A 26,467-nucleotide genomic window follows, 5' to 3' on the forward strand; every position below is an offset into this window, starting at 1 on the left:
TTCTATGAATATTATTAAATATATATTTAAACTCTAAGACATCCAACAAAATCTGTTTTGCGAAAATAATATAATTCTTAACATTATGGAAAAAAAATTATTAGAAACTTAATTTTTTTAGTTTTTAGTAATTTTTTTGCTCCTACATATAGGCAATTTTATTTGCACCAAGAAAGATATTTTCTCATTCTAAAATAAAATAATGATTTTACAAAATATCTACGTATCTCACAACAAATATTAAAAAAAGCGGTAAAAATAGAGGATACAACGCCAACACCGAGATTTTACAGGTGTGTGAGCTTTAGTTGTGTGTCTGAACAAACCGCGTTGTACAAGTTTGTTCTCGGCCTAAAGTACAAAAAAAGAGATTTTAAAAAAAAATATTTTTTATGTTAATACTGTAAAATAGTCCCAACTCTCAGCTAACCGCCAGTTAACTTTAACCATTTAACCAGTGAAACTTTGGCATTTTCAATTTTGATATGTTGTGATGCTGAAAGGAGTAGGAAGTGGACGGTGATGGGAAAGGTGAAGTTGGAGAAGTACCTGTCTATTCATATCTCGTCACCAAACACTGCAAACAAGCAACGTTTTAATTTTGAATTCTGGTTTTTCACCAAGGCAATGTTTAAAGTATCTTCAACGTCTACCATTCTGGAACTTACCTCAGCCATTCAAGTAATTAAATATGAAATAACGCAATTTAATTTAAAATAAAATAAAATATAAAATTAAATTTTTAAAAAAATATCAGCCAAGATGTGGAAAAAAATTGTTTTATGTTTATATACGGAGAACATATGAAGCACTTGTCCGCAGCATCCTGGAATACAGCTCCATTATTTGGCCACTTCTGAACAAAACCATATCTTAGAAATAGAAAAGGTACAAAAAAGGTTTATGCATTACCTGTATATGAGGGAATATACATACTATCCATTCCTGTATCCATCCTTGTTCTTAACAGGAATGCTCGATTTCATTAAATTAGAAGCCCGCAGAAAAATATTTTTAGGCAAACACTTTTTTAAGTCAATCTCTGGTACAATACACAATCCGCCTATGTTGAAAGAGGTTAACTTTTATGTCCCTAACAATTATACTCGAAGGAGATCCCACGCACTCTTATATGCTCCGAAAGCGAGGACTTCTGCCTATCAGAACGCGCCAATAAACAGAGCAACTCACGATTCTGCATTAGCCATCGACATTTTCAATGTCACCTACAGACAATTCAGTAACTATCTTTTAACACATGTCACAAAATAGTAAAACTGCCTCTGTAAACTTTTTAATTTGTAATCTTCTCCATGATATATTGGTGTATAACCGTTTTATGGAGAACATGAAAAAATAAATAAATAATTATTTTTGATTTTGAATTTGAAATGTGAAATCGACAAAAATAACGTAAAATAATTAAGTCCCATAGGCGGAGTGGTTAGAGGCGGTCTACCGATTAGACAGATACCCTGGGTTTGATTACCAGTTGAGACCGTTTATTTTTTTTATTTTTCTGTGTTAAGATTTAGTATTTTAATCTTCTTCTTCAATGATAAATAACATAATCTTTCGTACGTCGGCATTCAAACCCGCGACCTTCGGATTCATAGTACGATCTTACTCCTCGGCCAATGAGGCAGTTTTCACTACTTACAAAAAGATTGTGAAAGATTTTTAATGATTACATTTGTAAAAATTAAAACAAAATGAGTCAGATTAAATGCGTTTATTTTGTTATTTAAGAAATAAAAAATACAAAGATAAAATAATTGGTAAACGGTTAACAAGGTTTTAGAAATTATTACAAAAATCTGTGTTACGAAACAAAAAAAAAATATTAAGAACTTTAAAGGTCATATTGTACATCAAAAATTATGAAAAAAATTAAATTCAAAGTGAGATTGATGAGAATTTTTAAAATAAATTTAAGTGTCTTTGAACTGACAAATAGTAAAGAAAAAGCTATGTAAGATTACGATTTCTTCAATCTGTCATCTAGCAAGTAACATTTAGTCACTTGCCATCACAGCTTAGAAGGCAACTATAAGTGGACAACTACTATGAACTATGGGTATGAACTACCTTTATCCCGCTATGCTGTCCATCCATGATGTTTTAAATATTTTATTGTATTATCAGAATTTAAATGCGCGACATAGATCTGAGTGAAAAAGTTTCGACTCACTCAATAATACAATACTACAGGTATTTTAATCAACATTGAAAAATAGGATGTTCTGTAAAGCACCAATGGATTAAATAAAATATTTATTCAGAGGATACAATACTTTCCATAATATCTGTTTGTTAAAAATATTTAATGATTAAAATTTTATTTTTCTGATAGAAGCTACATAATATTTTTAGTAGAAAAATACGAGGAACAACACTTCACAGAAAATAACAGTTAAAACTAAGGAAAAAAAAAACTCGTCCGTCCATATTTTTCATCGCTCCAACGTTTTTCTGTAAGAAAATAATACTTGATTGAAATTGTCGGAGGTTATAGAAGAAAAGTTATAAAAGATATTTCAATGGAGATTTTTTTAAATAGCTAGCAGTCCGGTGCATCAGAAAGCGTGTGTACACAGCTTAAACCTCGTTCACAGGTGATGTTTGCTTCATGAGAACGTTTTATGTGAATGACATACGAGCCATGTGGAGTGAGATACCTGCATCTGCTTTTCTTACTTCATACAATCTGGGTCTCTTAAAGACCCGCATTATTAAATCATTTTCTACAGCCCCTACTTCAATCCGCTTAAAAACGTTGCCTAACCGGTTGGTGATATAACTTCCCCGCCTTTACACTGTACAGACAGGGGCACTTTTGTGAGGTGTCTCATAAAAAAATTATAGCATGCCACTAGAAATTAATGCATGCGCTACTTTTAAAAATAACTCTTTAAGTGGATAAATTATTGCATTTATATCTTTGTGAATTTAAAAATATGATTAACGCGTCGTTTTAATTTTAATTTATTTTTTATTATTAAAAAAAAAAAAATTATTTATTCGTATTATTATTTTTAACCAACTAAATAAATTAATATTCATTACTATTTGTCGTCATTATTATAAAAAAAGTATCCCCAAAAACGGCGATTACGCAGTGGTGGGTGCAAGAAAAAGCCTTTGCCTAAAAATCTTATAGTACTTGGTGTCGCGAAGCTGCGACTCCACTATATATTTTAGAGGTGGTGTGATATGCCACACGCCCAAAGGACCAGTCCCAAACTACTCCGAATGATAGGTTATGGGACGATTTATGCATCCGACAAACCCGATGGACAGTGCAATAATCAAAGGTATAAATCTGGGCTTCTGGAGCACAAGATAAGCCCAGATTGGAAAGCAGGAAAGATGGACTCACCCGTTGATGACTATCACACGTCTCCAGGAGTTTTGGTTGATTTCACTTCACAAAATATATGTATAATCGCCCTGTCTGATATTAATTATCACTCCGAACTCTGATAAGCAACTGACACCATTTGTCAGATTTTACATGTGTCGCAACAATATTTTTACTATGGTGACATTTTTGGGATGGGTAAAAGGGTAGGTAGGACATTTGCAGGATTTTGTATTGATATTACACTTGTCCATTAAGCCTGTGGATGCATACCTAACAATCCCCTATATATTGCGCGAACAGTACTAATTATTTTACTAATTGCGCTACGTCAGTTTATTGAAAACTCGCCAAATTATTGAAACAAATTGAAAGCTGCGGGTTCAGTTCTCACCGGTGGCATATATTTTTAAATAGATGTTTCTGGCTAATAATTATTGCTTAAAAATGATACGTTGTACTTATTAATTTTATTTATTTATATTATACTTATTATATGATTCAATGAATTGTGTTTTACAAATAAACATTTAATGCGGATTTTAAAACCATTTTAAGACAGAAATAAGTGTTCGGTAAATACACTACAAAACAAAATTAAGGCTTTCCTTTAAAATATTCTACAAAATGTCATTATTAGTAAGAGAACAATAGTCTGTTGGGGGTAGTGGCTGACAAAAAATTAGAGAAAGTTTTGTTAAAGCTAATATGGCACTAATAAGATACAATGGAATTAAGAAGGTTTGTTTGATAGAGTGTGGCGAACAAGCCATCTATCACCCCCGGGTCATTGCGCAAGGCTTGACCCCGCTCCCGCCGGGACCCGTTTCTGCTTAGCGTAATATGAACACCGATAAAACAGTGTGAGATTTGAATACAAACTAACCGTTGGCTGTACTGTACGTTGGTAGTAAATAATAATGTGTGTGCATTCACAGTGTGTCGGAAACTTTCTACCGTCTCTACGTTCGCGCTGCTCTGATAAATCTCTGCGGAAATCACATCCCGAGCGCACATTAGTTTGAATAATACGTCCTCGGCTACCGCGCTGAAAATAACGCAACTCAGTAAGGAAATGAATGAAACAAATACCTGTCGAGAGATTAAATTACCGCACTTCAAATATTTTCTACCCCGTTACTACTCAGTTAGTTGCGTTTCACTTCTAAAAACGAACTTCAGAAACAAAAGTTGATACAAACAATTCACAGTTTTATATCTTAGGCCCTTTGTAAACTGATCAGAAAAATGTGTACATCTGTTAATTCTAAATACCATAAAAATTATGAATATGATAAAGTATTGGATTACCTTGGAGTTCCATCCACACGACCCACTAAGTCTCTACCAACTAGCATATAAGTTTATAAATATTTTAAAATAGGTGGAAAGGCCAAATTACACTATTATAGTCATAATTGATTTCAAGTTATTTATTTTGCCCTTTTGATAGCTTCATTATTTATTCGATAGTTAGGATGGGCACTGTGCATTGTGCGGACATTGTGTGAAGGAACTAATGAATCAAATATTTATATTCAAACGATAGATAGTTTTCTTTTGTGAACGCGCATGCTTTCTATTTTAAAAATATAAGTTCTTTTGAGTACTTAATAGGGTGTATCGATTTTTAACTTTTTTTTTGTTTTCAAATTCCAAGTTGAGAAAAAGTTGCTACTAGGTACCACAACTTACCACAAAAAGTTTTGGATTTTTTTAAAAATGTTTAGGTCTCCCGCACAAGGCTTAAAGTTTTAATTTTTTTCAAAAAATATAAAAAAAAATTTAAATTTAAAAAAATAAAATCGTAACTTTTGTGTTCTGAACTCATTTTATGCCTTCTGTAAGAAAATTAAAATTAATTCCGGTAGTTTAAACTTTAAAAAAAACATGGTTCATATATGTAGGTACACAAAATTACAAAATTTCATCAAAATTAACAAACTTTAGGGATTGTGCGGGAAGCCTAAAATCCATTTTTTATAAAAAAAAATCGTTTCTTACTTATTTTTATGCCCTAATATTACTGTTTTTTAACTTGGAATAAACACAAAAGTTACGATTTTATTTTAAAAAAATTGGATATTTTTTGAAAAAAATTAAAACTATTGGCCTTGTGCGGGAGACCTAAACATTTTTTTAAAAATCCAAAACTTTTTGTGGTAAGTTGTGGTACTTAGTAGCAACTTTTTCTCAACTTGGAATTTGAAAACAAAAAAAAAGTTAAAAATCGATACACCCTAGTACTTAATTATGTTTCAAAATATATATTACAATTACTATAGTAAACAAATAATAACATTTTTTAAATGATACAAAAGAGACAAATTAACTTTGTTTCAATACATAAACCTAAATTTATCTAATGAAATTGTGAGCAGGTTGTGCAACTTACCTAAATGTTTGTGTTTTTTTTTAAATCCTGCCTTATGAAGTTCTTTATTTCTCCAACAGGAGACAGTGAGGAAATTCGGCGCAGGTCAGGTGATGAAACTTTCCACACGCAGGACATTGCGCCCAGTCCACGCCAGGTCCCGGTTTTTCAATAATATTCAGGTCGCAAACGCAGCAAACATCAGTATCACGATCGAGAGACACACCTCTTCGTCTTTGAGTTATTCTTGCTGGACGGATTATAGGTGAGAAGTATCTTTCTGCTTCGACTGGATTGTTGGCTTCAATATTAGAACCAAACTCTGCATTAAAATTTACTATTGTGATAGTGGAGTCTCTTACAATATGTGTCTTCTTCTGCATCTGCAGAATATCTTGGATATCTTCTGCTGACAAGTGGGTCTTTAGATATAACGAGTTTGTTCCATCATTCATCTGCAAAATATTTATAATTGATTGTAAATTTGAAAAACAGTAAAAAGAACACAAATTAAATATCAAATTGTAATATTTAATTAATAACTTTAACTAGTTGATGTGTACCAACGTTGCTCGGGGACTTATATACGGCTTGGGGTAATGTTTTGAGGTTACGAGACATTTTTAAGATATTAAATTCAATAATAAATTATGTTGATGTTTCTCTTAAGTTTTAGCCAGCGTCAACAATGTAAGCACCTCAATATATTATGTTTTCGACTTAATTACTTGATTTTCTCTACTTTATATAAACATGATATGCATGTATTATTTATATATAAACCTTCCGGCAGAACTTCTCTAAATGAAAGTGAAAACGCTATCAAAATCTGTTGCGTAGTTTAGAAGAATAAAGTGCACAAACAGGTAGACGCCGAAATAGCGACTTTATTTTATACTACTTACATTTAATATAAGCGATTTTTAAACAAAAATTTTAACAGAAAAATCAGAAAAAGACACGTTTGCATATAGGAGTTGAACCCAAGACTTTCGCCTTGCTGAGCTTATCCGACGCTGTTTCCTTCGGTCATAAGAACTACCAACATTATCTTAATTTTCTAAACGCACATTTTTATTGGATGCTATTTTTAAATACGTAACGCAAATATATATTCGCTAACATAATCGCCTATATAATCACTTTAAAAACTTATTTTTCAAAAATCGCCAATATTGTCTTCAATGATTAAATAATGATGCTTGAACTTTGGTATAGCATAAATAAATAAAAAATACATTTTTAAGGAGATACAGTATCTGTGATCATAAAAACATTGCCTGGATGATTTGCAATATTTATTGAAATTTTCATATCTTTGGCACAACAGATTGAGAAAATACAATATTTTAAAACAAAAATTTAGGCTACTTTTGGAATATTTCAGTGCTAAACTTATTTTAGATCAAAATTGGAACAACGTTTTTACTCGAAGCAGTCGAAATGTGCGTTTCGAAAAAAGTTTTTTCAAAATATTTAAAAAAAAATTAAACCTCAAACCTTTGTATTAGAGACTTTGTCCGCATCGAGAGAGAAAGTTCTTAAAATCTGGACTGCTCTTGTTGGATTCCTCACTTCTAATTCAGTGGATGGACCAGCTGGAAGTTGAACCCCTTGGTCAGTTGCCATTTTTTTGAGTTCGGGTGTTTTTTGTAGCTCAACAGACGTATCATCAGATGCCTCATCTTCTCTCTCTATTTTAATTTGGCGTGGTAACCTGAACTACAAGAAGAAAACAATTATTACAAAAAAACTAATTACTTTGGGACACAGCGAAATAGGAATGTAATTTTTTTAAATTATTGAAAACAGTATTATCGATTCGTTTTAAAAAGAAAATTAAAAAAGAAAAATGAATAATAGCTGAATATTAAATATTAAGAATCGCTAATAATTTCTCAAATTTTACAATTTGAGTTTTTAAGTTATTCCAAAAATATAAATATATATTTTTTTAATTTAAAATAGTTTATTCCCCGTTAAACCACAATATATCATCGGTAACATACATTAATGTCATATTTAGTATCTCAATTTAAAAATGAATATTTCCATCGAATTTACAAATTCTAATTATTTACGTAACGAAACCAGAATTCAGATGGAAGAATTTTAACTAACATGTTATGTTTATTTAAAATGATTAAATCTCTTATTGGCAGCCCTGAATTATTGGCATTTATTTACATTAATGTACCTGCCAGACCAACTCCAAGCAAAGACACTTTTAAAGGTAATAAAAACTTCAATACTAACAACTATATTTATTTACCAATTCCAAGTATTCATCACCTTGTTAACTTATTGATATATTTAGTTTTAATAATTTTGTGGGTTTAAAAGGCAACTAATTTCAGACATATTCTCTAATTATTAACTTTTATAATTTATTGTATTTTTTTTAAATCATGTCACTAAGTTTTAATTCGTTATTAATACACTTATTATGGAATACATGCATGGACAAACATACTTGATTTAAATATTGTTATTTGAAAAATAAAAACTTTCTGTTAACACTCTTCCAATATATCATGTAAAATATATATCATGTAAAAGCCCATCAGAGCGTTTAAATTAATAAATTAAAGGAGACAGTTTAAAAGCAAATAAGCTCTTTGACGAACACGAAAACGAAATAAAATTAATACCCAGACGGCGTGCGCAAGTAAAAATTTGCTTATCTCATTTTTTTATATGAATACAGTTCAAAAGTTCTGTTCCCAACCGCCTGAAGATAGTGGGGAGTAGAAAGAGGTGGAAAATAGGGAGGTGTGGAAGTACATAGCTATTTAAATCTGGTCACCAATAACGGCCAAAGCCATTTCAAGCAAAGTTTCAATTATGAATGTTTGTCTTACACCAGGGCGATACTAAAAGTATCTTCCACCCCGGAACGTTCCGCAAACCTGAAATTAATTTAAATGATTTATTTGTAAAATAACACAAATGAAATCAAAAAGTGTACGCCAGGGCTTAAACCCACGACTTCTAGATTGCTAGTCGAGAGGCTGCTAATGATTTTGGTTTGTTTACAATTTAATATATAATAAGGTTTCTATCATGGGTATAAAATACTCTACACCAGACAGAATTAAAACATTGCTAGAAATTACTTTCGACGTGTTTGGTGACAATATTTGAATAACCAGGTACCTTCTTCCCAACTTTAATCTTCCTCATCTTCAGCCTCACAACATACTTAAATTGAGGATGCCATATTCTCACAGGCTGCAAGCGTTTTGTGATTGTTTGTTTGTAATATCCTACGCATATTCTATTTCATTAAAAATTAAGAATTATACCGAAGAAGAGAGGCAAAAAAAAATAACCTGTTGATTGATTGATACCGACCGATTAGTTCTTAAAAAGTCTAGCAGGCAATTTTTAAAATGCACAATTATTCTATTTTTTTTAATATCGGCATGCTTAAAAAACACTTACTCGTATTACGATCCTGAATCGAATAAAAAAAATATATTTAAAAAAATACGAAACTTACCATTTTTATTATTCTTAGAAAAAATCACTACGCCACTGAAAAAATATAGTGTCTGAACACTGATAAAAGGTGACTCACTCCACACCACTGAAGAATGTGCAAAAAATGCACCCGTCGATACGTCTGGCCGCTGATGTGCTAATTTAGCAGTGACGCGAATTTGCCTGCATAAATTCAACATCACTAAGCCACCGGCGCGATTTGCACGTGACCCGCGTCTTCTTTTCTTACTCTCGAAGTTTTTGTATAATTAAACTCTACACAAGGCACCCTTCTTAATGCAGACATATTTTAATTTACCTCTATTATTAATAATATATTTATCAAGTTATTCTTAATTAATTCGAGATGATTTAAAACAGTCTCTTTATGGAAATACTACTCGAAGTCTCCGGAGTTGCCGGAGCTTTACATGGAGTTTTTTTTTTAATGTAATGTTCACAATGAGACACAAGTAGTGACGTTTCATTTGTTTCGAAGGTCAGGTATGTAAATTTTTATTAACCTCGGAATAAAACGTTAAATTTGTATTCAAACCAAATCCACGCCGTCCACCCGCCCGCTCGTGGCTACTCAACTTTATAAAATAGATAATATTATTGCTTGGCTTTAAAAACGTGTCTTTATAAACATGTTCTACAGTGTAATTTTTGTGAAGCTGCTTGGCCTTCGGAAGTTGGATAGTGCCATAATTTGGTGTTTTTTTCGGAAAACATAATTAAAATTATACAGCGGAAATAGCATAGAAATAAAAAAATTTTTTTCGTTAAATATATAATTTGTAACAGGCAAGAACAATCACCTTTAAAAATAACAGCTTAAACATTTTTGCCCTCGGGCAAAATCGCCAATGGGTGTAAACAAAGTGTAAAAAATAAGTAAATAGCTTCTTGCTGTTTTTTCGGCTGGAAACAAAAAGCCTTTGCGGTTTTTAGTATTATTATTAAAGGTACGAGTACAATACAAAGACCAATATGTTTATGATCCATGGTTATTCGCTACAAGCATTCACACATACTCACGGCGAGCACCGGCCGCCCTAATGGAGCATAAATCTTAACATATGCATGCTTAAATAAATATTGAGAATAAGATAATAAATAAGCGATAGCCACGTTTCAATAGGAGCAATCTCGAACCGGACGCAGGTCTGCCACAAAACTTCAAAAAATATGTTGTTGACAGTAAGATGAAAAAATTGCATATAAATTAGCTCCTTACCTCCAGACCCAGTAGCGGGTTCTCATCCCAGCATTGACAAATATGAAATAATACAAATAAATTTAGATGAGTTATTTAATAGAAAAATAATTATGATAATACTTTTTTAGCATGGCACTATTATCCCGTGAACATTTTTTTGGTCATGGTTAAATCAATATCCGGGACTTTCTCATTAACTACTGCATTATTTTGAAGCAGCAATAGATCAAATATTCTTGACTCAACTTTTTTATCAATTTGTTATCCCACTCGTTATCACTTAGTATCATTTGTTTCCACTTGGTATCATTTGTTATTACTCGGTATCCCACTTGTTATCAACTTGTTTGAATTGAATTGAATCGTTTTATGTAAACCTAACCTAAAGGTAATAAATCAATATAAATAAGTATTAAAAAATGTAAATATATACACATCTAAAATTATTATATGGGCTTTGAAATATTTATAATCTGTACCGGGAATGTGATTGAGTTTATTAGTATACGTTTATGTTATGTATGTTGTTACATTATTTTAGTACCCATTTCTTACAATATTGCAAGGTGTTCAAAAATTTACAACCAGCTCTGTACCTTCCTTCTATTATTACCCACCCAATAAGAACATTTATTTCTATTTCTATTCAAGTGTTTAAATTTTGGTTTTTATTTTTAAAGTTTGTAATTATCTTTAGTATTCTAAAGATTTTTTTGTTATTTTATTTATTTCAGTTAAATTTATGTATTGTACTTAATTATGTTCTTCCTTATAAACCATAATGACACCACTCCCCAATTCTAACACGAGAAATAATTTCTCAATTGAGTTGGGCGTTTTCGTTAAAAAATTATCCTTTTATAAGCCTTGAAATATCTATATTTATAAATTATTGTAATGTGTTTGTATATTTATATAAAAAAGTTATAAGCAATGTGTTAATAAACAGAGCAATAAATTAGTAAGTATGCATATATCTAAAAAACATTTATAAAAATAATTTTACAAAATAAATTACAGCTACATGGTAGGAAATAATAGCGAAATATCAATACGATTTGAAACCATCAGCTATCGAATCAATGCTCTAGTGCACATCCAAAGGTAAACAATTTCAGCAAAGAATTCACCTCTACTACGTCAAAATAAATATTATAATAATAGTTTCTTGCAATACATTTCATATTTTAAAATAACAGATAAATAATAATAATAATAAAAACACACAGATGATAATAATAATAATAATATATAACAGACCGAGCGATTAGTCATAATAGACCCGATATAGTTTTACATGACAAAATTAAAAAAAAATAACTTATATCATTGATGTCGCTATTCCAAATTCCTGTAATATTCAAAAATCTGTTAGTGAAAAAATAAGAAAATACACAGATTTAGGAAATGAAATAAAAAGAATTTGGCATTCTCAGACTATAAAAATATTACCATTCGTTATTTCGGCTACTGGCATTATACCTAGCTCTCTAATTAAAAATTTAGGCGTATTAGATCTATCAAAAAAATTATATATAAAGATGCAAAAGTCGGTCATTTTGAATACATGTAGGATAACAAAAGATTTTTTAAATATTTATGTTGAGGGATCAGTAGGATTTATAGGCCCTGTTAGAAGTTCTACCGAGCCGAACCCTCTGATATGAAAATATCTGGAGTCGGTGAATTATTTTCCCATTTGATCTCTGGTGAGTTGACGTGTTGTTCTTGTATTGTTTTGTATTTATTTTGCTTATATAATGCACTTACATAATGTTGATTGACTAGATGATCATTTGTGGAAAAGTGAGTGGAAGGGTTAAGTTTTTCCTTTGGGGAAGATTTTACCCGGACAACTAAGTCGGAAGTTAAAGTGATAAAAAAAATATTGGATGACTTGTATAGCGCCGTTTTTGTGCAAAATCACCTCAAGGGTGCTGTACAAACTTATAATACACCTCTACAGTGATCTATGTTACTACTTAACTATTTATGGAGAAAATATACAGTACAATACTTACCTGGTAGGTCACTTGAGATTAACACTTAATTAACATTATCTAATTGTTTATTGGCGAAATTTAGATACAAGATTTAGGACTTTATTGAAAAATTGAATATAACTGGACTTTCCCTGAGGAATGGTATATTTAATTTAAGGGTACGACAGCTTAAAAAGGTAAGTTTTCAGTTTAGACCTGAATTCTGTTGGACTTGTTATGGATCTTAGTTCCGGAAGGAGTTTATTCCAAGCCTTCGGCCCAGATACTCCGAAAGCGCGATCACCAAACTTAGTATTTGGCTTGCGCTTAGGTTCTATCAGTCTGCCTACAGCTGATGATGTTGCTGATCTAAGCGTTGACTGCCTCAGACCAGTGTTTTCCGGGACGCATAGTTCAGAGATGTAGGTTGGGGCCATTTCATTGATGGATTTAAACACCATCCAGCACAGTTTGTACTGGATTCTTTCAGGGCACTTGAGCCAGTGAAGGTTACGAAGGTGTTCTGAAATGTGCGAATATTTTGAAACCCCGGTTATGAGCCGTGCTGCTGCATTAAACACTGATTGAAGTTTGTAAATTTGATATTTTGGAAGGCTGGCATAAATGCCGTTGCAGTAATCGAGACGTGAGACTACGTAAGAGTTGACAAGTAGTTTTGTTGCTTTTGTAGGAAGGTTTCTTCGGACAGACTTGAGTTGTCTTAGGTGAAAAAAACCGGTGCTTACAGTCCTATTTATTTGACTTTTAAACGAAAAGTCTGAATCTAAATTGACACCGAGAAGTTTGACTGATGTTTTTGGGATGATATCGCTGCCGGAAATAGTAATAGGTGAATTGTCTATGAAATGTTGACGTTTGTTTGTGGCTGCCCAGAGAAACTCAGTCTTAGATGGATTGAGCTTCAGCTTGTTTGAAGACATCCAACGAGTTATTGCTTCTAGACATTCAGTTATACGGATCTTGATACTATTGATTTCACTTGGAGCGCAGTAAAAATAAACTTGCCGATCGTCAGCGTAGCAGTGAGACAAGAGATCAAATGATTCGATTATTTTGGCGACATCATTTGTAAAAAGGATGAAGCGAAGTGGACCCAAAACGGATCCCTGGGGTACCCTTGAAGAAAGTGTTGCGAAGTTGGAGAGTTTATTTCCAACCCTCACGGCTTGTAAGCGATTGGATAAATAGGATACCAGCCAATTTTTTATGTCGGAATTCAAACCAAATGTTTCCTCTAATCTCCTTATGAGGAATTCATGATCAATCGTGTCAAACGCTGCACTCATGTCTAGGAGTGAGATAAGTGATAACTTACCTGACTCTACGGCAAGAGTTATGTCTGATAGCATACGAAGTAGTCCGGTTTCAGTTGAGTGGAACTTTCTGTACGCAGATTGACGTTTTGCGAATAATTTATTTGAATTCAAGTGACTGGTTATTTGTGCGGCAGCAATTTTCTCCAGGATTTTTGAAATAAATGGTAGATTTGAAACGGGTCGATAATAGGCATTGAGGAATGTGAAAATGTCTGTAAGTAGCCATTTATGGAGGATATTTGAACATTTCCCGTCCCCAGAGGGCAATCAGAGGGGACTCCATCCAGGCGACGACGGCAGTGATGACAGTGTTATTTGATTGGAAAAGTCTTCGCCATAAGCTTCCCATATAGTGGCGGAAGAGCGCTTCAAAATAGTGCTATCGTCCTTTCAAAAACAAATCCGTAGCACTGCAATATCTCGGTAGGCGGAATAGTTGGCGATAAGCATCATTATAAGAGACTTAGTTTCTGCCATTGGAGTGCAGTATAATTCACCCACAGTTCCGTCGTGTACAGCAAAGTGCAGAATGCGTTGAATAGTATCCTTTTGACGCTTGTACTGTAAAAGTGAATACGCCTTGACAGCATACCTGCTCTAACGGATATTGCTCTTCTTTTTCTTTCCATATCTTCGATGTCTTTCAGGTGGTCTGTGAAAATCTGCCCCAGATATTTGACGCTACGACTAACATCCATTTTCCTTCCGTCCAGCCATACTGAAAGTGTTTGCATGATTTCGTTTTTACATTTAAAAACCATAACTATTGATTTGGACGTAACTATTATAAAAAAAAGGTTATGATTTTTCGCAAAATCTTTACGTGACGGTGTTAAAAGAACCATATTATCTACGTAATTAATATTATTTACACATACTCCTTGAAAATGGCAACTTATTTTATGTTATTAAGTCTTTTAATTAGTTCATCAGTGTATATATTAAAAAATGCTGGAGGCGTACTTCCTCCTTGCCTTACGCCACTTTTCAAATAAAATGGGTTGGAAAACTTACCAGAACTTTTCACCACGTTTGATTGCTGCGTGTGCCAAATTGAAAGTAACACTATTATATCTTCCAAAACTGCACTTTTCCTAAGTTTTCCCCAAATTTTATTGTGACAAACACGATCAAACGCTTTGTTTAGATCTAGAAAGCAGGGACAGATTGGTGAAAAACGTACTAAAGCCATCTTATATTTCAATATTGATGAACTAATTATACCAAAAACGTTTCTCAATTTTGAATTCGTCACATAGGCGTATGATATTATATGGGTATTGTCTAAAAATAAAAAATAAATATTTGTTGCTCTCAACTTTTGTAAAAAAGATAATTTAACCTATATTTTTATTAATGCAATATGAATAAAATATGTAATATTACATAATGCATTTCTTATGGGAATTAGAATGCTTGTGATTCCAATCTCCCAGTTAACAAAAAGACTCAAACCGCAGGAGTTCAGATGAACCGGCGGCAAATGCAATATTTATGATGGGTGCTGCGCAACGTACATACGTCTCAATCGCCCGTTAAATGGATAGGTCCACCGAAGTAATGTTCTGGACCGATCACCGATATCATTGTATGAGCGGAGCGCCATCCAACGCGTGCGGCGTCCCGTGTAATACGGCCATTATGCTCTCAATACCCCCTTGTTTTGTGCCTGGAGTGCCAATACAAACCATCAACAAATCTCTTCATACGATCAACGTACAAAAGCGACAAACTCACAGAAAGTAACGAGGATGCCCCGACAAATTAAAAGAAATGCCCTTTTTCAAGTACATGGCTTGTGACTTCTCATGAGGTTCAGTTATTGGAAAAAAATTGTATCTGATCTATGACTGAAGTCAGCTATTTTATTGTGCCATTAGCTGTATCCCACCACGCGTTTCTGCGGCTCAGTGTGTGTGCAAATGGAGAAAAAATATCGCGTCTTGCTTTTACGTCCAACAGATGGAGCTGGTTTAAAACATATTTTTAGCTGTCACCGGTAACATCTGAATTATATAGGTATATAAAATATCATGCGTATTCGATCGCAGCGTTGTGTTAAAATTTCAAAACAATCGGTGAAGAATTTTCGGAGATTTAAGGTTTTTAACACAAGAACATTTACATTTATATTTATATTGAATAACGATGAAAAAGAGTGTATCAGAAGTACGATTGATTTTATTGTACCTTCAATGTTGAAAAACGCTTCTTTGATTTGACCGCAGACAGATTTCGTTACTCCCCCAAATGTTAAAAAACTCTATTTCTGGCTTACCATAGAAGTTAGAGGTTTTATTGTAATTTCGATGCTGAAAAACGAATTTTCGATTGACCGCAGAAAACTCCACCAAACTAAAAAAAAACCTTTCAGTAAGAAGTTTTATTTAACACTGTTTTGTGAGAAATGTTTAAAAAAACAAGTTTCACGACTTTAAAAAAAAACAATAAATATACTTTAAGGTTTCTAATAATCTAACAATATTTGAAAATATTATCACAGAATGTGGAAAATGTTGCTCGTGTTGTGAAATAGTACTTGGCCAGCCAAAGAATTGAATTCATTTGAACCAAACTCATTTGAACCAGACACGATGCTAACTCACCCAATGACTGGTTGGAGATGTTATATGTTGTTTATAGTCTATTATTGAAAGTAAAGACAATGTTGGTTTTGGTGGGTGAATAACTATCAACTGAAGACTCTCATTATGCAATGCCACAAACACATAAATACGTTTTTATTATCAAGGGCAGAACCTTTTGACTTTTATGCCTTCAAAGTTTGAGATCTTTGTACGAAACTGATGCGCAACGATCGGATATAAGGTGGTTCAATAAATTGCGCCATTTTGTTTGGAAATCTTGTAAAAAAGCGTCTTAAGTTTTGACCACTGGTAAGTTATTCCAAAAACTGCAATCCTTATGAATATCCTATTTGAAAGCAGTGAAAGCAACCAGAAATCAGAACACGGAAGAGGTTTGAAAAAAGAAAAGGTGCACTGAGGGCGAATGGCCAGCGACTACATCCACTGTAAAACATTAAATTTATGTAGGAGGTACTAATCCCAGCCTGTGATGTTGCACTAAGTCAATGATTATGAACTTAAGAAGTGTTCCAAAAGCATAGTCATATAAAAAATATATATTTTTGTAATTTTCCCTTTTGCAGCACTGTTCTTGCTGGACGTTGGAATAGGTCTTTCGGGCCGGAATAAATGGTTAGTGCAAGGTTCGGACATATGATGTGTCCTCATGGTTGTTAGTACTAGATTTCCGTAAATGCAAATCGTAAATCCATGCAGGAGAACATTGATAAATTTATTGAAACGCCCGTTATCTGTGGTGTGGAAACAATGGGTATAAAAGATCTATTTTGTTCAAAGAATATAAATTTTTCCTTCATTTAAGTTCTCAACAAATTTATACATTTAATATTATTATAAACATTGAAATGTCATCAATATCAAGTACTTTAGAAAGCTGAAGCAAGTTTAATGTTGCAAATTATGAAGTTAGATATAAACAAAAAATCTGTGGAATTTAGGTAAAGAGGTGTATTATATAACAATTTATTTATTTTTCAAGAGAGAAAATTTTTTGATATTTCAAATTTCACCACCTTTATTTAATTTCTAAAATAAGAAGTGATAATTAAATGGTTAAATTATAACATAATATTCATACTTTATTTATTTGAACATTAAATAAAAAAGGAAAAAAAATAAATGTATAGTTAGAAGAGAAACATTAAAATATTAAAAGCAGTGAAAACTAATTTTATGATTTTTTTTTGTTAATATTAATGATTATATTATGTTAATTGATTGATTGTTAAATAAAGAAAAAAAAAGAAAAGATTCACTCTTATTTAGAGTATATCTAATTTTTATTAGGTCCACAATGTGCGGAGTTCTATGATTGTACATTTCAAAAACTATCACATTATATGAAAATAGATCAGTTTTATAGTTTTGGCTTCTTATTAAGAAAATTTTAAAAAATAATAAAACATTACCTGAAAAAAATGATTGTTTTGAAACTTTGACAGCTGTTGTAGTTAATAATTATTATTATTGAAAAAAATTATCAACCGTAGAAACGTTACACGTCAAGAATTGGCAGAATTACGGAATAGAGAAGACGTTTAAAATTATATAGGTAAAACGGTATAAGTCAATTAGTACTCCTTATTTCATTATTTATTTTATTTTATTTGAAAGGCGATTTAGTCCTCTTATACCTCTATTCCTACTAATACATACTTCGAATTTCGACGACATAATATAAATGATTTTTTTTTTGAAACATAGGAATAAATATTTTTTCCAAGTTGTATCTCTTTACCAAATCTTTCTTAGAGCTTTTAAAGTATATCTGCGTACTTATAAAAACTTTTGTAAAACAGTATTTTAGAAAACATGAACAGTGCTCCGAATCATTTCATCCTAACACACTATTATTTTGTATAGATATCTTCGTCACATAATTATATATGTATCGAAAAATATTTGAATCTTCGACTTGCACAACCCGCTCTGGAATTTTTTGGAAATCTGTGATTGCCACGAAAAACCGTTTGAAACTCTTTGAATATGAAAGAAAATGTTTAAGTAATCAATAATAATCCACATGTTTCAAATCCAATATTTTAGCAATCTGAAGAAGCTATTGGCTTTAAAACATGTAGATTATAATTGATTAAACGTGTTTTATAAAAGTATATCATTTTCATATAATTAAAATGACGCCACAAAGTGATTTGCTATTGAAGACGTATTAATAATTTATTTATTTCATTCAATTTTGGTGAATGTATCAAAACAAACAGTAGTTTCCAGAGCAGGTTTTGCAAGTCGACGACTCATTTATTTGCTTGCCTACCAATTTCATCGTGGTCCATGTAATCACTTACTGTTTGTTTTTTTTTCTTCTACAGTTGATTTTAAAACCATAGATGAAAGTAAGTTACCCGCCTCACTAGACGATTTACGTTCTGAAATGTGTGGTGAAATTATTCATAAAATCTTATTATTTACGTAATGGGTGAACATTCGTTGAATAACGAACACCTCTGCCACTAATTGTTCGCTGGGTTTGGAGTGAAGTTTGTAGGGGTCTAAGAGGTGGATGCGTCTGCCATGGTGGATCTCCTGTGAGAGTCCTTTTCACATCCATCACCCAGGCCCAGAAGAAAATAATTTCCCTCAGGGCCTATGTCATCTTTGGGGATGCTGTGTGGAGGGTCTTTTTGTGGAGAGGAAGGAGTGAACATGGGTCTTGAAGAGTCTCATGTTGTAGGAGGGAGGAAACACAGAGGCCGGCAGCTCGTTCCACAGCTAAGCTGTTTAACTTAAGAACGAATCGTAGAAGCGACCCGTTCTCATGTGACAAATGTCAACCGTGTACAAATGTTAAGCGCGCATTTGGCGTGTATCCCGACTACGCACCGGTGCCGAAGGGATCAATGACGCTAGTTCCTCAGAGCATCTTCCATTGTAATACCGATAGAACAAAGACAGCATACCTACCTGACGCCTGTGCTCTAAAGATTGCAGTCCGTTTGTTAAGATTGGGGAATCTATCAAACGGACCGCCCGTTTTTGCACAGAGTCAAGGGTTTTTTTCAGTTATTTTGGGGCTCCGGACCAGAGATGGCTGCCAAATTCGACAGTAGGGCGCACTTGCGACTAGTACAGGGTCAGCAGTTGTGTACTATTAAAGTATCTGCGGGCCCTGTACAGTACGCCCAGCTTCTGAGAGGCCAGATTTACTCTGGCTTCGATGGAGCCCCCGTACCTGAGCTGGTCACTTATAGTTACACCAAGCATATCAATGGAAGGCCTGTTCGGAAGATTGCATGAATATGACGGGATTTAAGGGAAATAATTTTCCTTAGGGTTTACTGCGTGAAGTTAACGTAAAAAAGGTTTGTGTCAATCCTTTTTTAAAGTAATGTTCCATCCATCATATGTGCATATCTATTTTTTTATAATAATTATAACTCAAAAAATATAGCTTAAAAGTTTGCGTCTAAAATCATGAATATACGAATCCTGGACACTTTTATTAATATTTTATATGCAAAATCAAATAAAATATTTCACATTAATACTATATATTTAGAGTGGGTACTACCTATAAATATACTTATTTGGTGAGTATTTACTTTGTTTAATGAAAAAAACATATAATCAGTGTATTTTTGTCTCAAATTCAAAATAAAATTTTACATGAAAAAATTCATTACTCTAACATCTTTACGCGCCTATGAATATTATAACATATATATTAATTCAACAAATCAGAATACCAAGCATATTTGTAAGAAATTAAATTTGATGTTTCTCATAATTTGCACCGTGAATGTGAACTGTGAACTTACTATGATAAACAGTGCTAATAAATCACTCCACCGTCAAAAGTGCAGACGTAATATTTATCAAATTACATATTATAATTGTATTTCTTAGAACGACTTGTATGCAAGTTGGTGTAAAATGGTTTTTAAATATTATGCTGTCGCCATTTTGTCGCCACCGGTAAAAACAGCAACGATCCACATTTTCATAACCACTGGAGCGTTCTGCTATACAATCAATTTCAGCCTTGAGCGCTCGAAATTTTTTAAGTGTTTGCTTGGAAATTTCCTGCCCTCTTTAAAAAAATTATATCTCTGAATGAGAATACTTAGACAAATCAACTGCTTATAGTACTAGAGATCTATTGAATGCACCTACATTTATATTATCGTTTATCGTACATTTTTAGGATTCATGAAAATAATATTTAAAAATATTATTTATTATAATGTATCTATTTTTATTATGATGTTAAGCATTGTCGACTTTCCGCCACGGTCGTATGCATCAAACCGCACGATCTAGTTGCGTCATCATTTCACCTAATTTCGGAAAAAAAAGATGATAAATTGTTATCAACAAGGAGTTCATCTGCTGAGTTTCAGTTCGATAGAATAAAGGAAAGTATGCCCATTTCCACTTGCAGAACACAAATAAAATTCAAATACCTAGTTGTATTTAAAAATTTCCATTGTTTTAAGTCCAATACAAAATATTTCTCCACAGATGCATTTTTACGTTCTAATCACGAGGATAAATAATCTTGATTTTTTTTACTTATGCTTTCATGTAGAATCCTAACGTTTTTTTTACCCGTAATATCATGTAGAATCACCTCCCGAAGTTAGTGCACCCGGACACTTTTTATATGAACATAAAAATTAAAGTTGTAATTTTCTCCTTAGAATTCAGTCTTTTGACTCTTGCCCACTGCGGGATAGAAAAAATCCACCTCCCCCCTCTGCCCGGCTCAGAAAGGGTCAGACCTTTCAATGGCCCCACCCCCTGCGGGTAAGTTACTGTGACTATAATTTTAATGCACGATTGGACTCCAGTATGGCGGATTCACAATTTAACGAGGTCGGATGCGATAAAGGGAGAAACATTTAATTCGTTCATGTTCGCAAATAAGATCCTTTTCACAAGAATTTCTATCTTCTCTAGCCAACTGCAACGTTAAGATAGTGGAAGTTTAAATTGTGGACTGTGGAAACAATGATCTAAAAATATAACTTGATGTATCAAGCAAAATAGAGACGTATGGCTGTTACTCAGTTTTTTAATAAACCATTAAATATTTTATGGCCGTGTAAGGCAGAGATTCTAGGTTTGATTCCCATTAGATTTATTATATGATTTAGATTTATAAGAAATATCTTTAAAAAAATTATACTTTATTAACCATTATGGTCGACAATTATATTACATGTGACGAGACTGACAAGTAGATACTAGTACATACTAGATCATACATATATATAGACCATTATCAGAATATAGATGAAAATAGGGTTACAAAAGTTAACAAAATTAACTATTTAAATCTCATCTACCAACGAACTTTCAAATTGAAAATTGGAGCTTAAATATATCAATCATATATATTACGTCAGCCGCCGAATGGGTGTGCGGGACGTTCCGTCGCTTCTCCCATCAAGAAAAGCAGTGTTCGGCATTAGAAAACGCGATGTTCGGCACCCGTAGTTTAGATACAGATAGCTAAAAACTGGTCAGTCTTTGGGATAAGTCAAAATTATATAATTCTGTTAATCTGTTGAGCTAGGGCTCATCAGCAAAATGTCCAAAAGGTTTCCAATAAATGTAATATCAATCCATGCACCGCCTTTTATTTATGTACATTGAGATACCTTCCTAAAAAAGAAACTATCATGATACTGACACGCGACCTTGGTTGCGAACTTTCACACCTGAGATTATTGAGTATAAACATTCTAGATGATTAATTCTAACCTAGATTGGCGCGTTCTACCGAACAAAGTTTATACAATTATTAATATTTGTACCCTGGGTCAAACCCACTTAACTTTATTATTTATTCGAAATATGTAGGTATTTTTATTTCGATTAAATTGTTTGACAGACTCTCAGATGAATTAATACAACTAAGAAATTGTTACTGAGATAACGTTCAATATATTACTCATGGTCCAGGAAATATATTTTAGCGGGCCGTTCATATAACTATTGTATGAGTACACTCTTATTCTTATTTTTATTCTTGGAATCGTATAGTATAACGTTACTTTCATGTTTTTAATGTTTTTGAAATAAAGATGTTGCAATTTTTCAAGTTTACTAACATTCGATAGGTAAATTTCTCCTTTTGAAATGCAATGATTCTGAGGCAAATATATTTTTTAATACACAAATGAAAAAATATCTTTGTTTTAAACCACTTTATTACATTTATAGACGTCGACCGGTTTCGGTTGAACTCAACTTAGTTTATATTTGTACTGTCCTGATGAAGGTTGAGTTCAACCGAAACCGGTCGACGTCTATAAATGTAATAAAGTGGTTTAAAACAAAGATATTTTTTCATTTGTGTAATAATGTCAAGCCACAAAGTGTTTGCTTCCTTCGATAATATTTTTTAATAATACTTTCAATTTCACAAATTCTACAATAATTATAATATTCCTTGATTTTATTCATACCGGGTATAAAAAATTCATTATTTTAGAGGTCAGCACTATCATATTTGTTAATTTGCGAATATAAGGTGACTTTAGTTCAGCCTATTGCGTTGTAATCAATACATCGTTTTGTCGACTTGCACTATCAACACTCGAAACCTTATACTGCTGCGTACGGTCGCAAGAACTGACAGTGTTATTTGTTATCCCAAAGAAAGTGGTTGTTGTGTTGAAATTAGTACCTATTTAGTCATGGGTGACAAAGTGAGACAAACTATAGATGATGCGGAAAATATTAAAGTTGAGGAGCATTGTGAGAAAAACAGTGAAGAGGAAATTCCTTTTTTTACTTCTGGTAAATTAATTTTATATTTTAATTTATGTTTTGTTTTTCAAAAGAATGTGGTTGACTCATGGTTTTTAGGTTTTCTATTATGGATAGTATAAAGAATAGATAGTATAACCTAGTATGGATAGTGTAAAGTAATTATAAATATCTTTAATGACATGACGTTAACATTGTTAGTGTTCTAGTTCGTACAGAGACTTTCAGAATTATTTTCATTATTGCTTTTTAAGTTTTAATGATTTTTTTTAATTTTTTTATTTGGTACATAATTTTTTACCTGTCAAGTTTTCCAGTAATGTTGGCCTCACTGGGTGGCTTGCCCATGCTGAGTGCTTCATTTTATAATATGAAAATATAATCTACATAATACATTTAAAGAGAAAATAATACATTTAAAATTATAATCTTGTGTGTTTGTGAGTGATGTGTGTTTATATTGGTTTTATGTGTTACGTGAAAGTTTTATTTTTATTTTATGCCATGACATTTTGGTAATGTTGTCTTTTTTTTTCTTTAATCCATTTTTTAATTTTGTGTGTGAATTTATTTTTATTTTCCTCAATTATAATTTTAAGATTCACACTGTTGAAAGCTTTTATAGCATGGTATTGGTAGTGTCTTTGTCCAAAGCTTGAATTAACTGTCGGAGTTTTTATGTTTTCTTTGTACAAACTAACTTTGTCTAACTGGTCTGTTAGTTTTATTTTGTGTATGTTAAAATTATTTTTTTTTTGTCAAAAATGTAGTTTAGTAGTGTTTTAACGTATAATTGGCTTATATCTAGTACGTCATAGCTGTTGAATATTTGGTCTGTATCAGTCAGTGTATGTTTTTTTAGTATTACCTTTAAGATCGTTTTCTGTGCGGTTTCTATGTAATTGAGAGCCAAGTTTGTTGCTCCTCCCCAAGCAATAATTCCATATTCTATTATTGATTGTCAAAGTGCAAAATTTATTGTTTTCAATTATTTTATCTTATATATGTTTCTTATGTTTAGGAAAATGTGTATTGTTTTGAGAAGTTTATTTGTGATTTGTTTGATGTAAGGTATCCACCTACGGTTATGGTATAATGTATGATTGATTTAAAGATATTGTCATTTGCACTTTCCCATTCGATAATACCGTATTCTAAGAATGATTAACAAAGAGTCATGTATTACAAATACATCTATTTAAAATTCTATTTTGTTTTCCTGATTAAATGTATGAAATGGAATCTTGGAGATGGAAATTAACCCACTTTTTGTCATTCGATCGAGCTCAAACTAGATTTTATTGACTTGATCAAAAATCACAAAAGTTAAAAAACCAATTCCTGGGGAGGAAAGTTCAATCATCAGTCAAATATATATTTTTTAAATTGGATTTAGCTGTCCAAAGAGATGTCGCAGGTCGAAAATTGAAAATAAATGTTTATAGTTTTAAAAAATTAATTTTCATTAAGTTGACGTTTTAATTATACCGTAAGTTCGTAAATGAAACACAAAAACCGTTGACCTCATTTGACCTCTATTTTGTAGAAATCATCCAACCTTCAATATTAAATGATATTATGGTTATATTTTCATTTCATTGTAGACAACCAAACCAAATATTAAAAATTAAAAATATTCATGTGTGTTAATGGCGTTTAGCATTTTTCACATTAAAAACATAAAAACATATATTTTTAATCCGTGGTTTAGATGATGTATGTTCGGAGGTAAAGAAAATTTCTCTGAAACCTTTCAAAAAATATTGTAAAACATAAAAAACTTTGAAATATATATTTTTTAAATTTGCTGATACCATCACATCCACGAAATGTAAACTTATTGAGAAAACAATCAAGATTTTGAATATGACACGATAAATAATCCTTCTTTATTGTAATTTAAAAATGAATCCAATTTCTCCCAATTTTAACACTGTGATTTAATATTGTTATTATTTCTGCTAACACCAAAACATCGGAATACGTCAGTTTGCCAATTTGTGGGTTGGGTGGTTTCTGCATGGCATGGTCCAATTAGGGTGTATTGTTAGGCTGAATTTGGTGGATATGGGAAGCAAATGGGATTGTGGAAGGTTGACAATGTGATGTGAATGGACGTTAGTAAAACCCCATTTATGCACAACCTTTATGAATGTCGTCTTTACGAAAATACTGGCCAGAGTGACTTATACACCCTGAATCTGAATGTTGTTTAGATAGTTTAAGCCGTATTTGGTGACCAGATCTGAATAGCCAGGCACTTACTAACTATCCTGGGGAAAAAATCAATTGTAGTACTTACTGATATATTTTTTTCAATTCTTTAAAAATTATTTTATTTTAAATTTCCAATTTATTTGTTTCGAAAATAAATCTCAAAAGGTTTTTTTTCTTGCTCTCTGAGTAATGTCTACGAAAAAGCTAATTCATATTTTCAAAAATCGATATTTTACCTGCTTTATGTGCAATTTAAAATTATAATATTAAAATTGAAAATAAAACATTTTTTAACTTATTTCCACTTGTTTATTAAATTAATAAACTTTAATAAAATTTAATATTTAACTAATAAACAAGTGGAAATAAGTTAAAAATGTTTTATTTTCTATTTTAATACTATATAATTCCACCACGTATAACAGTGTAATAAATAAACTCATTAAAATTATAAATTTTTACAAAGCGAAACATACCTTTATTTAAATAAAATTGAAATAACTAGGTAGGTATATAAAGTAAAATAGTTATAATTATATTATTTCAATGTATCTGAGACCACCAAAAGAAACTGTATTTCTGATTCCTTATCAAAATTTGTGTATATTTGCATTTGTATACGAATCGACAGTAGGTTTTTAATATACCTACGTATATTTTTGCTATTTGTTTTAGTGTTGTTATGCCGTATTGCGCTAACTCCTTCTTTAGCCAACGTTTCGGACAACGTTACAGTGTCCACTATCAATTACACATCTGGCATGATGATGGACACTGTAACGTTGTCCAAAACGTTGTCTAAAGAAAGAGTTAGCGCAACACGGCATAACACCTCAAAAACAAATAACAAACATACTTTTTTCCGCAAAAATCTTAAATCATATTTACCTACGTATATATTTTGAAATTCATTTTATTTTATTTTTAACTACAACTTTATTGTAAAATTAAAATGTTTGGGTTCAGAAAGTGTTTCTCGTGGGATAAAATTCTAAATTTTTGCCTTACACACTGTCTATTGGTTAATTGAATTACATTATGATATGTATTGCTATGTTGGCAGTCCTGATGGGTCGCTTGGGAGATATGAATAAATGTGCAAGAGTGTCAATAAACGTCATAGGTCTGAGTCAATAGTCTATTATTC

Source organism: Hesperophylax consimilis, chromosome 23, assembly GCF_061612785.1.
Source record: "Hesperophylax consimilis isolate HC1 chromosome 23, BYU_Hcon_1.0, whole genome shotgun sequence".
In the NCBI taxonomy this organism is placed as follows: Eukaryota; Metazoa; Arthropoda; class Insecta; order Trichoptera; family Limnephilidae; genus Hesperophylax; species Hesperophylax consimilis.